Source organism: Epinephelus moara, chromosome 9, assembly GCF_006386435.1.
Source record: "Epinephelus moara isolate mb chromosome 9, YSFRI_EMoa_1.0, whole genome shotgun sequence".
NCBI lineage: Eukaryota > Metazoa > Chordata > Actinopteri > Perciformes > Serranidae > Epinephelus > Epinephelus moara.
In genome coordinates this window covers 6,313,432-6,330,122 of record NC_065514.1, presented here as the reverse complement: position 1 = coordinate 6,330,122, position 16,691 = coordinate 6,313,432, and positions in this window count along the sequence as shown.

The following is a 16,691-nucleotide window of genomic DNA, read 5'->3' as shown; positions in this document are numbered from 1 at the left end:
GAATATTTATTGAAATTATTACGACACTGTAGCAGCTCTACAACCTGCCACAAGAGTAAGGTGCCTCAGATGGGTGTGTGCTGGTCTGCTGCACCCATGGGTGGGGGCTTACGTGACGTTTAACAGTTTGTGCCCCCCCCCCAATAAACAAAGGAGTGTGACTTTTGATACACAACCCCTGAGTTGCAAATTAATTACCAGACGCAAGTGGCAGAAGAGAGATCGGAGATGTGGCTTTTAAACACAGAGGCAGTGTGGAGTGAAACATCAGGGGCCCGAGACAGCAGACAGACAGACAGACAGGCAGGCAGACAGACAGGGGATCAGAGTAATGTCTGTCAGTGCAGCTGATTCTCACATTCTGAGACGGCTTTGTGGAAACACGACTCCGTGCGCACATGCAGGTCGTTCCCAGGAGATGGAAAGGAAGCAGGAAGCGTACTGCAGCCGCTATCATCTGCTGTAACCGAGGGGCAGAGGAGCTCCCACCTCGAATTCACCTGAAGAGGGCCCTCAAGATTATTTCTTTAACAGGAGGGGGGGCCAGATCCGTGTCCCCTCAGAGGGCCCAGGAATCCCTGACTGCACCCCTGCTCCGACTTCTTAAAGCAGGCATGTTTCTCCTCCTGCTGCTCAATTACTCCTTCCACTAAAAATACGCAGGCAAATTACAGATATGAAGGCGCAGACCTAAATGTGACGGCTGTAACCCAGATATCAGCCTCCTCGCAGTCTGGCTGTCTTCAAGGATGCGAGACAGGAAGTGGTTTAACTCTGCGTGGGATGGGGACGGGGAAGCTTGTCCTAAATAAGCAGTGTCCTCGTTAATTAAGACAACTTGACAAAGTTGTTTTCAGGACGAATTCTGATGTGACCCACGTTCCATGTCTGGGAGAGAAGAGACACTGTAGACCTGTAATGGCTGACATCACAGGCCAGGTTCAACCAATGCTACATAAACACAGGAGGGACAATCTTCAACATTAATTTAAACATAAATAGACAGTTTGAATATTAATTTGGCAAACACCTTTCTCTGGTGTTAGAAGCCTGTCTGAACTTTTGGTTTTCATGCAACAGACACTTCTCCAGTTTAAACTCATGCTTAATTTCGACATATATATCACATGATGTCATACTTCTGAGCCACTTTGCAGCTTTTGTATAAATGGATCGTTTAGCCTCTGCTCAGCAGTTAGTTGTTAATGAACTACAGCACATATATGGTCACACAAATGGACATTTCTCATGACATGGGGGCAGTTTTTCGCAGTATATGAAATTTTCTCTTTTGTTATGGAGGCACATAGGCCAGTATGCACTCAGATTAAAGGTGAAATGTTAATATAGTGTCAAAATAAGTGGGGATATAATAAAGCAGCTGGTGTAGCTTATACAAGTTTATTTATTATGTTTTTATTTACTTTTTTCTGTAAAGTGTCCTTGACTGAAAAGCGATATATAAATCCAATGTATTATTATTATTATTATTATTATTATTAGTAGTAGTAGTAGTAGTAGTAGTATTTCAGTGGCACAGTCTGAAACAAAGGGACTTCTTGACATTGCTCCATTTTTTTTAACACTTTTGTGACTACTTTGCTAAGACATAAATTTAAAGGTGTCAGAACTTCTTTCTCTAAATTTTAAATTATTTATAAAAGCTGCTGAAACTCACAAAAACACTTAAATTTAAGGAAAAAACACCCAACGGTGCCATAAGGGACTTTTTGGCTGTGTTTATTGTATCTTATATCTTAAAAAAAAAAGATATGGATGAATGTGTGTGAGATCGTGAGGATGATGTGTGTTGGTGCATGTGTAAAAATGTATATGCTGCTAACTAGATTGCACCAACAAGTTCCGCTGTATAACATACAATGAAAATAAAGGATCTATTTATGTTTCTATTTATCTAAAAAAGTATTTAATCCAACTTTTATTTATTCTAAATCCTAACATTTTAAAATTCTAAATGCCTCTGTATCTAATCACTTCTCAGTCTAGGATATTGAGACTGGCTGTAATTTATTCTTCCTCAGCAGCATCTTGATAAACATGACAGGGTCACTCTTAAATCTGCGCGTGCAGCTCCAGTGTGTGTGTGTGTGTGTGTGTGTGTGTGTGTGTGTGTGTGTGTGTGTGTGTGTGCGACACAGCAGAGAGCACGAGCCCCATCTGCTCCTTTTCAAACCAATTTAGGCTGTCACCGCGCGTGCTTTTGTCTCGCGGACGGACGCCACGAGAACACTATAGCTATAGAGCTGCGATGGGACAAGAATGGAAGGGGGCCGGCGCGAGCGCGAGCCACGCACGGGGGGCCGCAGCGATTGGAACGAGTGACGTCACAATAGAGGGATGAGAGGAAGTGATAATAATAATAATAGACTACAGAAGCTTTAAAAGCGAGTAACTAATTATTTTCTTTACGGAAATATGTGTCGGAAAATATTTATATATTGTTATATTTTAAAAAAGAGTTTATAACCTTTTAATCTAGGTGGTATTTTGGGTCTATCAGTAAAGATTAGTGACTTAAAGGTCAGTTAAGTTCTCAAGTTATTAATCTATATTTGGAAATTTGCTGCATAGTTATGTTGCATATAAAGTTTGATCATGTTTATAGATGGATTTACCTTTTATATTTATTTATTTATTTATATATTTGTGGAAAGCTTTCTCTGGCGCAGCAATTTTATTACAATAATAAAATCCTAATGAACTTATAAGGCTGCACAGACATATAATAAAATCATTGCAGGCGAATTTTAGTGGCACATTTTCTTTTAAACGACAATAATGAAAGATCTTATCAAAGCAGCATAATGACGCACAACTTCCTCCCTCCCTGAGAAAGATGTCTCTGACATGTTATCAAAAGCAGAGCATGTCTAAACCATGTGAAGCATACAGGGAGAAAAGGCTTATTGGAATACAATAGCGCTATTAGCCCCTTTGGAATACATTTCACTTTTTTCATAATGCATTAGCCCGTCGCCCTACTGAGAAATTAATCATGCGTTTAAAAAAAAGAATTGCTTGCGTGACCTCGAAGGGTCAAAGCGTGTGAGGGAGAGAGGAGAGAGTGGGAGAGAGCTGCAAACATAATAAATTAAGAGCTACAACACTAAGTGAGCTTGAGACATTTAACATCAAATCTGTCAATAAATGAAACATGCCCCGGGTGAGTGATTACCATATTGAAATGCATCACCTCCTTTTCTCCAAACGCACCGGAGCCAGAATAAGCACAAAGCACCGATTTCATTTTTACCATTAAATTATTTTCCTCCAAAAAATTGGATTTTATCTTAACTGTTTAATCATGTGTGAACGCTTTATTATGAGTGTTAGGATTATTTCTTTATTTAAAAGTGAGACAATTAAAAAAAAAAAATCATAAATCGGTATTTAACCATGTGCCAGCAACCCCACCAGTGCTTTTATTAATTTATTGTGGATTTAAAGGCAGATGTAGGCTACAATATGGTGCACAGTCGCCCTGCACGCCCCAGTTTTAATCCTTACTTAATGCGTCTTCTGTTCAGCTGCAGCCAAGATTTACTGCGCACTGCAATTAATATACATCTTTAATAAACTGGGGAAAATAATAATGATGATTACTGATGTTTGTAAGTGCGCCCATCCTTTTGATGAGGGAAAAAGGATTGTGGATTTGGACAGGGGAGTTGGTTGTGTGCGCAAGCGTGTGCGCGTTGCAGGGTGACACCATGCGTCTCTCCTTTAATATCTGTTGTGCAGCATTTTTGGACTATAGTCACACTTTAAGCCTTTACACAGCATAAAAATACATTGACACAGGCCTGTTTTCTTATTTAAAGCAATGCAGCGAAATAAAATCAACACATTTTGTTCGTTGTTTTAATATTTTGGCCAATTTTCGTTTCATTTCTAACATTATTTTACACGCTAACAGCACACTCTGCGTATATGTGATATCCATAGCACCAGTGAGGGTGCGCATGTAGAGCCATCCGTTCTAATTAAGCTTTTATTTGTCATGTTTCTATTTTTACAGTGTTCCCATACCAAGACAGACGCAGCGCTGTGAGCGATGCTCAGTTTGGTAGATGTGAGCTCGCCCGAGGCGCTTGTACCAATTAGCACGGCACACCGACCACTAAAGATTCCCATATTTCATAGGAGATCTGGAACATTAGCCAGAGTGAATTATTTGAGTTAAAAAAAAAAAGATTAAAAAAAAAAGAAAGACAACACATGATGCAATGCTCAGAGAAGCTGAGTGTCTTTATCAGCCTTAAATGCACTATAGGCCTTAAATCTTTTTGTAATTGAATACATAGGCCCCATAGGATTTCATTCATTTATTTTTTGGTTTTATTGCGTTTTTATTCAAGAGAGAATAGTCATTTTTTTTCCATCAAGTTTTTGCATAATAATTAATATGGCCAGAATGTAATGAAGGCAGCTATAGGGAGGCCCAAGATTACAGCAACTTTATTTTTTACTCCCTTTAGACAGCAGATCAGATTTTTTTATTTGGTGTGATTTGTGTGTGTTACAGTTTCCTATCCAGCTATGAAAATAGTGTAGGTGTTGCATAATGACGCCACATAGGGCTGCAACTAATGATTATTCTCATTGTCAATTAATCTGATGATTATTTTCTCGATTAATCGATTAGTTGTTTGGTCCAAAAAATGTCGGAAAATGGTGAGAAATGTCCATCAGTGCTTTCAAAACCCAGGATGACGTCCTCAAAATTTGTTTGAGGAGCAAGTATTCTTTACAACAGTCACATTTTTTCCGCTATCTGCAAATAACAGATATACCAAAAAACATACATGCCCCAAATGCATCTTTCTTTGAAGACATTCTTACACAAGAAGGTTTACGAAACCTTTGGCTCAAACCTTAATTACACTACAGACCACATTGGAAGGCAGTGGCAGACTGACATGGAATCAAGTTCAAGTTCAAGTTCGAATAGAAGATAATGTTTGGGCATCATTCGTAGAAAATACACATATTATTTAAGATGTAATACTGATAGAGAGATGCAATTTAAAATGCTACACAGGCTTCATTGTGCACCATTATTGAGGGGTAGGACTGGTCTGAGCTCTTCTTATAAGTATTACATGTAATTCAGAAGTTGGCACAAATGTACACTGCTCAAAAAAATAAAGGGAACACTTAAACACTTACTATGATCAGTGGAGCCAAAATCATCAACCCACTGAGGCCTGGATTCAAAATCACACCAAAAGTCAAAGGAAAAAATTACATCACAGGCTGATTCAACTTGTGTGAATTTATCACGGTGACTCATAATGTGACTCAGTAGTGTGTAGGATGCACTCCTGACAACATCTGGGCATGCAGTCAGTCAGTGGATGGTGTCCTGGGGCATCTCCTCCCAGAGTTGGTTCAAGGCATCAGTGATCTCCTGGACAGTCTACTTGGCGATGTCAGGTGCAGCAATATGTAATGTTCCATAGATGTTCAGTAGGATTTAGGCCAGGGGAAGGAGAGGGCCAGTCAATGGTATTAATACCTTTGACATCCAGGAACTTCCTACGCACTCTGGCCACATGAGGCTGAGCATTGTCCTGCACCAGGAGGAACCGATGTGCCGTCCTGGAGGAGCTGGACTACCTGTGCAACGTGATTGGGCTGCAGGTACCGCCTCATGCTACCAGTAGTGATGAGGACACTAGCAGAACACAAAACTAGAGACAAATCAGTCAGGAAGGATAAAGAGAGAGCAACTGTCTGTGGCTGACACATGTAAAACCATTCCCTTTTTGGAGGTTGTTTTGCTTTTGCCTCTCCATTGCACCTGTTGTCACTGAAATTGATTCACAATCACTTGTGCTTCCTAAATGGACAGATTGATATCCCTGAAGTTTAACTGACTTGCTGTTATACTTTGACCATTAAGTGTTCCCTTAATTTTGGAGCTATCACCTCTTCACTGTATCATGTATGTATGTATGTAGCAGCCAAAGTGGACGATGCGAGGAACAGCCGTAACGTTAATCTGATTGGAATATTCTTGCACATAAAACGAATAAGTATTCTCAAATTTTGGATCTCCAAGGACGTCCCTGCACTGGACAATTATCCCTCTGGAAAAATTGACAACATTGAGGGATATATCAAAATATGGCAACCCATCTTGGACATGGTGGATCCCTCCGAACTGGACCTGGTTATCCTAACACGCAGCAGACTATAGCATATCCTAGTCATTGTATGTGATTGTTTTGTTGGTGGTGATGTTTTTTGGTTTGGTTGTTTTTGATTATGATGGTTCAAGGCGGTTCAAATGATGAAAAAAGTGGTTCTGTGAATATCCAGTAATGGAGGTATATGAAACTGTGACTGGAACCTAAACAATTTAATTATAGATATTCGGTTTACTGTCACAGACGAGTAAAGAAAGGAATCAGATTATTTCTAAATTCCTATCTTTAAAAAAATTTCTCTAACTCAAGGGTGTCAAACATACGGCCCGTGGTCCAGCACCGGCCTGCCAAAGGGTCCAATCCGACGACGATTAGACTAAAAGGTGCCAGGTTTAAGGAGTAAGTTAAACAACGCTGATTTCAATTAAATTTCTGCTTCAGAGGCTTTTCCACTCTGACTAGAAAACAGTTCTCTGATATAACAATGAATACTTCCTGTGATCATATTTAAAGATGCTGAACATTGTGCAAAATATTGTCAATCAGCAGCTTCAGTTCAAAAGAATCTGTATCAGGAAATGTTGGATGTTCATCTGTTTTGTGAAAGGATGAACATCTACAGAATGTATGTGTAATTCTTCACACACAAAAAAAGGTAAAATCTTGGAGCTTATGGTACCTATAGGTTAGTGTGCGATGGTTTCATTGGTGCGGCCCATCTGAGATCAAACTGGGCTGTATGTGACCCCTGAAATAAATGAGTTTGACACCCCTGCTCTAACTGATTAATCAGTTATCAAATTGATAGTTGACAACTGATTGATTAATCAATTCATCATCGCAGCTCTAACGTCATATAAGATAAAAAAAAAGTTAATGAGTAAAAGCGTGTTATGACAAGAAAAAGTCTAAAAACACAAAAGAATAAAACTGGAGGAGTTTAGAAAGACACTCAATAAGTAATAGAGAATTTAACTGCAAATCCCTGTAGGAATATCCTCCTCTCATGATGCTGTATCATTGACTAGACCAGACAGACAGAGACTGACTGCAAGTTAATGTGAGAGATCTGTAACTCCAGAGATGTTTGAGTGCAGAGGCCTGCCTGCTACAAAATACAAAAAAATATTAACAGACCATCTTCATTAGTTTAATTAAATTGACTCCACTTTAATACGGTAAAATCATCCTCTGAGACAGCAGCCTCTGCAGGGTAAACAGAGCAGACCACTAAAACACAGCACTATTTGTTAGAACACACTAAAATTAACAATATTAATCTTGCTAATATGCAGACAATTTAATCCCCATATGGATCTCCTTATCATTATATTTGAGTATTTAGCATTTCAGCCTGACGGACACACAGACACAGGGGTCAAAGGTCAGAAAGTCCTACAATGAATACATAAATATGTACAGGAAGTTACAGTGTTTGTATCATACAGTACAGGAGTTTATTGTCACCATGTTGTACCCCTGTCATATTCCTATAACATGTAATCAATATTGGTTTAATATGGTTAAAGTATTAGATTATGTTTGCGATGATCACTTTGATTTTGCCGTGACATCTCACCGCAGTTGTATTCCATGAGTGATTTTGTACAGGACTGAGAGAGGCTACCATTCATTCAGAGCTGCTGGGAGATGCAACTTTACTTACTGAATGATCTGCTTTCGTAATTAAAGGCTTGCTTGACTTTTAATGACCCCTGAACACAAGCAAACTTGTGGAAGTTATTCTAAGTGGAATGAGTAATGAGACGTTAACAGTGAACACTGAACTGAAGCCAATTAGCTGCAGTGCAGACAGACTGCTGGGCGCTACGCTGCGCTTTAAAGGCCAGCAGAGTGCCTGCAAGGTCAGAGGGGGCTGGGGACAGTGCGTGTTTGTGTGTGTGTGTGTGTGTCTGTGGGTAAGGAGAGTAAACAACATGTCTGAAGTTGTTGGGATCATGCAAACATTCAACATAATAAAGACAGTTGCAGATTTGTTATAACATAAGACAGTAATGCAAACGTGATGAAGTAGCCTATTTAATAAAACTCTGCATCAATCTTTGGCATTAAGTGCTAATTCCTGGGGTGTTTTATTTGTTTTCATTTTTTATTTTTACTGTTTCTTATAAAAATGGGTAAAATGTAAACAGTTAAGTGTCTGTAAATACTTTTAACGTTACCGCCAAACTGTACTCAGCTAAAGTACTTTAATAATGTTATGTTTATTTCACGTCACTGTCAACTTTGTGTTGTCACATGTTTCATGTTCCTCTGATCAAAAACTCTCAATCCTGTATTTACCTCGGTTAGCTGTTAGCTTTATTAGCTTTGTTAGCTGTTAGCTCTATAAGCCCAGCTAGCTGTTAGCTCCATTTGCACAGTTAGCTGTGAGCTCTATCAGTTTGGTTAGTTGTTTACTCTGTTAGCTTGGTTAGCTGTTAGCTCTATAAGCTTGGTTAGTTGTTTACTCTATTAGCTTGGTTAGCTGTTAGCTCTATAAGCTTGGTTAACTGTCAGCGCTATTAGCCCAGTTAGCTGTAAGCTCTATGAGCTTGGTTAGCTGTTAGCTCCATAAGCTCAATTAGTCGTTAGCTCCATAAGGTAGGTTAGTTGGTAGCTCGATTAGCTTGTTAGCTCTATCAGTTCAAAGAGCTGTTGCCTTTATAAGCTTGGTTAGCTCTGTTAGCTTGGTTAGGTATTAGCGCTTTAAGCTCAGTTAGTTGTCAGCTCTATAAGCTTGGTTAGCTGTTAGCTCTTAAAGCTTGGTTAGTTGTTAGCTCTATGAGCTCAGTTAGCTGTTAGCGCTAATAGCTTGGTTAGGTGTTAACTCTATGAGCTTGGTTGGTTATTAGCTCTTTAAGCTCAGTTAATTGTTAGCTCTATTAGCTCAGTTAGTTGTTAGCTCTATTAGCTCAGTTAGTTGTTAGCTCTCTAAGCTCTGTTAGCTGCTGGCTCTATAAACTTGGTTAGCTGTTAGCACCCGTAGCCTGGTTAACTATTAGCTCTTTAAGCTTAGTTATGCTGCGTTCACATTACGTGTCACAGCAAGAGCGTTACCAGCTACATCATTGCCGATTTGCCATAGAAGTGTTGCTCAAACGCTTGTTACCATAGCTACATCATCAGAGGCTTGTGTGTCTGCTACTGGCCACAGAACACCTCGACTGAACGCCATCTAAAGTTTGTATTTGGCTACAAAAATATCAGTGCTTTGTCAATGTCTGTGTCACACTTTAATGTTACATTTCTCCACCCCACTGCATCCCTGTGTGCCTGAACGCAACATTAGTTGTTAGCTCCAACACACCACAGAACTCTGCTGTCTACCGACTGTTAACAGCTAACTAGCTCTCCTCCTATTGTTTACAGCATGACGATGTGCTCCGTTATAGTTGCTCGATTCAGTTCATCGTTTACTAAGCAATAGTTATGAACACATACAAGAATCCTTTTCATCTCAGAGGCGTCCCAGGGAAGATCTAAACTCTTCCCAAACACATTTTCTATCGACACCAGGACAACAGGACACCATCACTCTTGAGCCTTAGCTAGCTGGTGAAGAGTACCATTCGCCGTTTGTACAGAATGTTGAATGAAAAGGTGCAATGATATTTTATTTTGTCACGCTTATGCTACAATGATTTTTTAACATTTATTTAACCTTTATTGAGACAGGTAATCTTACTGATACACGCAGGCTCACTCTCAGGAGACACCCGATGATATGTAGTGGCCATAGCGGACCACCCATGGGCAGTATTTGTGGCCATGGGCCATCGGGCCATGGTTGCTGTCGAACCCTGAATATGTTGAACAGATCTGTCATAGTGGTGCGGACAAGCTGGTCCACATTTATCAGTAGCAGATTGGTAAATGAGTGAATGTATGAGTTTCATATTTTCCATCACGGAGATGAACAACTCAACTACAAAAGCCTTACAAATAGCAGATTGACATGGCAAACTCATTCCACTGAGTAATTAGCTGGTTTATTTTGTGGTCCAAGTTTCATTATTATCTTGTTATAATGGATTTGAGAGTGTTTTGACAACACTGTCTTGTTAATATGTTCAAGTGCTTGTGGGAAATCTGATTTCAGTATGTGCCGGGAAATCTATTAAAAACCTTCACAGCAGATCGACTGCTTTACAAGCGTGTTTGTGACACAAACTTGAAAAAAGTTCCTGCAACACTCACACATACAAAAGTGCTTCCTGTGTCAAGCCCTGTACGCCTAATTATGCTTTACAGCATTATACAACACTAAACATACAACTTATTTTTCTGGATCAGGTTTGGTAAAGGGAAAAAAAAGAGACACAGGGAGAGATCATAGGCAAGCGACACACTGTATAAGACTATTATCTCTCGTCCAAGAGAATCATTCAGTTCTCCGCGGGGTGTCAAAGCGACACATCTCGGCGGGGAGAAGACTAACCGAGATGATCTCACAGTATCACGGCTTAATTTTCTTTACTGGGGAATATTCGGCGGTAATGTAACTTAAATAGGCCATTGTGGAGCAAACTGCGTCGTTTTATATGGGACATAAAATCATGGAAACTCACCAAAAAGGAAGATTGGCACTTAGGCCTGCACAATGCGTTAAAATGGATTCTGAATGAATTACCACAAATGTCGTCCCATAAGGCCTGTGCTCAGTTTTTTCTCGCTTTGTGTGTGTGTGTGTGTGTGTGTGTGTGTGTAAGCATGTGTGAACGCTTGTTTTTCAACAAAAACTTCAGTTTCTCACTGTTATTAACCTCGTACTCATATGTGAAGAGTTTAATTCCTAAATGAGCACGTTTGAAAAGAAAAGGCATGATTAATGGCATGAAAGGAATCGTCTTTTTCTTTGTGTTTGTACATTTACATTTTACTGGAGCTCCAGTGCAGCAAAACAAAGGTAAGGTTTGACTGTGTTACTCAAGGGCACACGAGCAGGACACATTCTTCAGGCTATTGCTGGAGTTGAACTTAACCTCTTGGTTACAGGATGGCCTCAGTAAAAGTATGTATCTACATAAGTCTGGCCATGAAGTTTCTATGCAAGTTAGGGTGCTTTCACACCTGCCCTGTTTGGTTCTGTTCAATCAAACTCAAGTTCGTTTGCCCCTTAAGTGCAGTTCGTTTGGGCAGGTGTGAACACAGCAGTCACACTCAGGTGTGCACCAAAACAACCGGACTGAGACCTTCTTGAAGAGGTGGTCTCAGTCTGGTTACAAATGAACTCTGGTGCGGTTGGTTTGTGGTGAGAAGGTGTTCCAACCTGGATGTGAAGCAACTGCAGTCACATGACACATTGTTTGGGTTAAACATGAGCATGTTACAGTCCTGGAGGATTATTAATGTGCACCTCCTCCTGTACTGCCTTAATATGCACATTCAGCACATCCAATGCATCAAAACATTGTTTTCTAGTTGGAGCCGCGCCTCGTTTTCAAACTGTATGGTTTGACTAAAATGAACAATGACAGCAATATAGTCCACGATGAGCAGCGCTAAAATCAACCTGCGTAGTTGTCCCTCCATTGTGACATTAGAAAGTGTCACATTTATCTTGCAAGTGTACTCTTCTTCAACGTTTGCTTTACTTCCTGGATTTGTCTCGCATGGAAATTCTGACCAATCAAGAGCAGCTTTCTCACACAAGGCATTTGATCTGGTCTGAACAAAAACCAACTCTAGGCAATTATGCAACTTTGTGACAAAACAAGTCCCTGATTCGCACCAAAGCAAGACAACTCTGAAAGCACCCTTAGTTTCTATGCATTGCACTACACACATGATGCATTTATGTGTCTCGTCTTCTCCATGTTCCCGACTTGTCCGTCCATCTGCCCCCAAGTAAACAAGAGCTACGTTAATGCAAACGTTAAGGGCTCTATTAGTGATGCAGACAGGAAGCGGAACAACCAGGGCTTTTTCTATTCGTCTATTATTAATGAGGACTGGAGGTTAATCTACCGCTTAATCACCAGGCAGCATAGGGAGTGATGCAGAGACACAAGGATGGAGGGGGTGAATAAAAATAAGAGGTGATTTTCCACAGAAAACAAACAGGAAGTGAAAGAGAGAGGAGGAGAGGCATCGACCTCGTCCTCGTCAGCTATGATTTCAATTAGCACGCGTTTGTCTGCAAATGCGGACGTGTAAAAACCTCTGTAATTGTCCCTGTGATGATTAGTTAAAACATGAGATCATCCCATTAGCGCGCTGTTGCTGTCCTGTCCTTTGGAAAACACCCCCCAGGGTTCATACAGTAACACTCATGTTAGCATATTAAATCTGGAAGCTCTTTCATGAAAATATTTATTATATTATGTCATATCTGAGTGTCTTTTTGTGGCTGTCCTGCTCAGAGGAAAACTATGTCACCATGCAAGAACTCTACACATGTTCAAAACAGCTTTGGGTAGAGCACCACGAATGTTCCAATTATGTTACAGCAACTGCCCGGAGTGTCAAAAAAAGCAGCAGCCCAGTGCGTCTCATACCGTTGCTAAAGGGTGCCTCAGTGTATTGGCGTCTGATGCCGAGAGCCACTGACCAAGTGTTGATATTTGATGAGTTGAGAGTGAGACCAGGTTGTCCCGGCACAAGAGGAACCTGGAGTGACATAAGTGTCCTGTGATAAGTCCAGACATGAGTGTACATTGATTGGTCAAACACATGAGCCAATGCAACACCGACAACCACCGTTTTTAAAAACCCTGTTCACCGTTTGAACAACAGACAACACAAAACCCAAACAACAGTGCATACCAATTATTTTTTTTAAAGGGAAATAAACATGGACAGATGGACAGACAATGAAGTCTAGGCTTTAGTGAGCATATATTCAATGGAGAAAACACAACAGGATTTTGTCAAAGTAAAAGCAACGTAGCTAAACCACCTGCAGGCCGTCTTACATCAAGTCAGCCATTCAACTTCAAAAGTTGGGGGACACATGTCAAACTTTGGAAACTTTGAGCATTAGGGGCCGGTTGCACAAAACACCTTAAGTAAAGATGTTCCTTAAAGTCCTAGTTAAGGTTTCCTCAAAATAAATTCTTAAACTGTCCTTAAAATGTTCACTTAAGTATTTATGGTTCTCTCCTTGTCTTGGTCTTATACTTAAGGAATCCTTAGACCGTTGCACAAAAGACCTCAACAGCCAAAGCAAGGTAAAAAAAAAAAAAAAAAAAAAAAAAAAAAAAAACAACTTAAGGTACCTCTGACTCTACCTTAACTGCAACATGATCAAGTTTATGGCGATACACACCCCGAAAAGTGTGTCCTACGACCAGGAGAACCAGATGGATAGTGTTTTGATTTTACTCTAGAAGTTTGACTGAATTCATTTTCATTTAATTTCTTCCTACAATTGTTTTCTGGTATTCAGGGATCAAATTTACTTTGTAGTTTGTGCTTTCTATGATTGTATTCCTCAAGAAGCTTAATCTTTTCCTTATCTGACCAAGATGGTTTTCTTGTCGTCTTTGCTTCTGCCATTTTTTCACTATCTAAGCCAACTTTGTGAGACGATAACAGGCATCACGAGTGTGAGTCCAAGCAAACAGACAATCTCCATGTAAACTTTTACTGCTGTAAAATCTCTTTCAACACAATAAATGACTTCATATTTTTCCTTAACTAAGAAAAACCTTCTAAGGGATTCTCTGCAACTGTGCAAGTCCCTCAGCTAAGCAGAAATTAAGCCTCAAGTGTCATACTTAAGGAGAAAATTTAAGGTGTTTTGTGCAACTTAATTTCCTGCATTCTGGTGAATTTTTGTGCATCGATTTAGAGTGGAAATCTATTTATTTTGTGTCTTTCATGTTTTTATTGGGTGGCACAAAAGCATGTTCTACATATTGAGGAGGACGTGTCCCATTCCCATTGGCAGTATGAATGCAAACAGAAAAAAGCCCTTGAAGGTACATAGTTAAGTTGCTCTCAGTGAGTCCCAGAACTGTTGGTCTGAAAAGGCCTTATGTTACATACATGCTTAAGTCCCAGCATGTGTTTGTGAGTGTGTACCTGGTGTTTGTGTCGTCACATCAGCGTGGCTCCCTGCACCACAGACAAGCTTTAATTGTGTAATCCTGTGATCCGGCTTGTAATCCCTTCAAACATACAGTACAATATCAGTGATCTCTGCCAGATTATGGGGTTGATCTCTAGTTATTGTTTATATGTTGTTTGAAGAAAGACAGAAACATCAGAGTCAGTGGTCAACAACAGNGATTGTACTCTATAGGTTTTACCGAATTAATTTTCGTTTTCTGGTTTTTGGGGATCAGATTTACTTTGTAGGGTGTGCTTTCTATGATTGTATTGCTCCAACATGGTTTTCTTGTCTTCTCTTCTTCCGCCATTTTTTCACTATCTAACCATAAGCCAACTTACAGGCGTCACACGCATGAGTCCGAGCAAACAAACAATCTCCATGGAAACCTTTACCGCTGTAAAATCTCTTTCAACGCAGTAAATTAGTTCATGTTTTGCCTTAACAAAGGAAAACTTTTAAGGGGTTCTGTGCAACTGTGTAAATCCCTCATCTTAGGATCATCTTAAGCCTTAAGTGTGATACTTATGTAGAAAACTTTTTTTTGCAACCAGTCCTAGACACTTAATTTCCCGCTTTGTAGTGAATTTTTCGGCATCAATTTAAAGTGGAAATCTATTTATTTCTGTCAAAATGAACATCCTCTGCTGCTTTCATGTTTTTATTGGCTGGGACAAAAGTTCTAAATATTGAGGGGGAATGTTCCCTGCATCACCCTGCAAAATCTCCACCTATGACTTCAAAAATCCTGTTGGTAGTATGAATGCAAACAGAAAAAAAGCCCTTAAAGTTACATAGTTTAGTTCCTCTCAGTGAGTCTGAGAAGGCCTTATGTTGCATACATGCCTGTGTCCCAGCATGTGTTTGTGAGTGTGTACCTGGTGTTTGTGTCGTCACATCAGCGTGGCTCCCTGCACCACAGACAAGCTTTAATTGTGTAATCCTGTGATCCGGCTTGTAATCCCTTCAAACATACAGTACAATATCAGTGATCTCTGCCAGATTATGGGGTTGATCTCTAGTTATTGTTTATATGTTGTTTGAAGAAAGACAGAAACATCAGAGTCAGTGGTCAACAACAGTTCATGGACACAACATCTATGAGTAGGATGTCATGCAATGTATTTTTATGTGTTAGGATTTTGAAAGTTTGATGTTTAAAAAAAAAACACATCAAAATTAATATATAGGACAGAGAAATATGCTTCTGTTTGGATTAAATAAGTCCAAATAATCACTCCATGCTCCCCCTGTGTTATTGTAAAACATGAATTTTAAAACAAAATATAGAAAAATATGAAATCCGTTGCTTTACCCATCCAAGAGGAGCAGTCTTCTGGGAAGAGCCAGCTCACACGTTTCTCTGGCAATTAATGTTCAAACACAATAAAAGCCGCACTTTTATTTTTCAATTATTTGATTTTTAATTATTTGATATTTGTGTTAAATGCGGTTCTGCTCAAGGGCTTGCCATTATAGATAGAGGCTGGCTTTTAAAGAGGGGCCACCAGGCAAAATGGTAAACAACAGAATTAAATGGTAATAATTATTGTTCCAGAAAATAATTATTGTTCAGCTGCCTATCTGCTCTGGTGTTTAAATAACAACACATATTAGCTGGGGGTTTTTTCCTCTTCTGTGAGACAACAGCGTGTGTGTGTGTGTGTGTGTGTATGTGTGACGATGAGGTGGCTTAAGTTGAATCATCACATATGCAGGACGCAGACAGGCGCACACAAGAGGCAAACACAATGACACATGCAGCTGGAGATTAAAACGCACACAGCAGGTTTTGCAGATAACAAATAACACATACAGAACATTTTTTTCTCAAATGTGATATTTTTTAGGAACAAATGAATATTTAAACTCAGTAATAAAGTATTTTGATTACTTTTAGTTACTTTCTAACTAGTTTACTATATTTTTATTGCATAAAATCACTTGTACATTTGCTTTTGGGATTTTTTTTCCCACTGAAATAACCCTTCAAATGTATCTGTACGACCTTTTACAAACAAAAAGTACCTTGTTTTTTTTGCTCTCCCAAACAGGATAATACGCAGCACATATGTGTGGATTTTACATCTGTATTGTTTGTGATGTGCTAATCCCTCACATTAAAACTCAGCGTCAAAACAGCTTTCATCATTATTATTGTTATTATTATTATTATTCTGCCTGATCTCTCGCTGAATTACAGCTGATCCACTGGTGCGTAAATACCCCTCTACAACACTGTGTGAACCGAAGGATTAACAACAGGGCTGATAAAGACATGCAGGATATGTGACACTGATCTGACGGCGCTAATGATGACAGAAATGTGAGTCTTTATTGTTTTTGATGGGGATATCCAAACAACTTGAGTCACGTGAAAATTCATAAGCACACATACAGCGCATGCTCACTGACATAAGCACATACACAAACACACTGTGCCGTTTTAGTACATACACAAA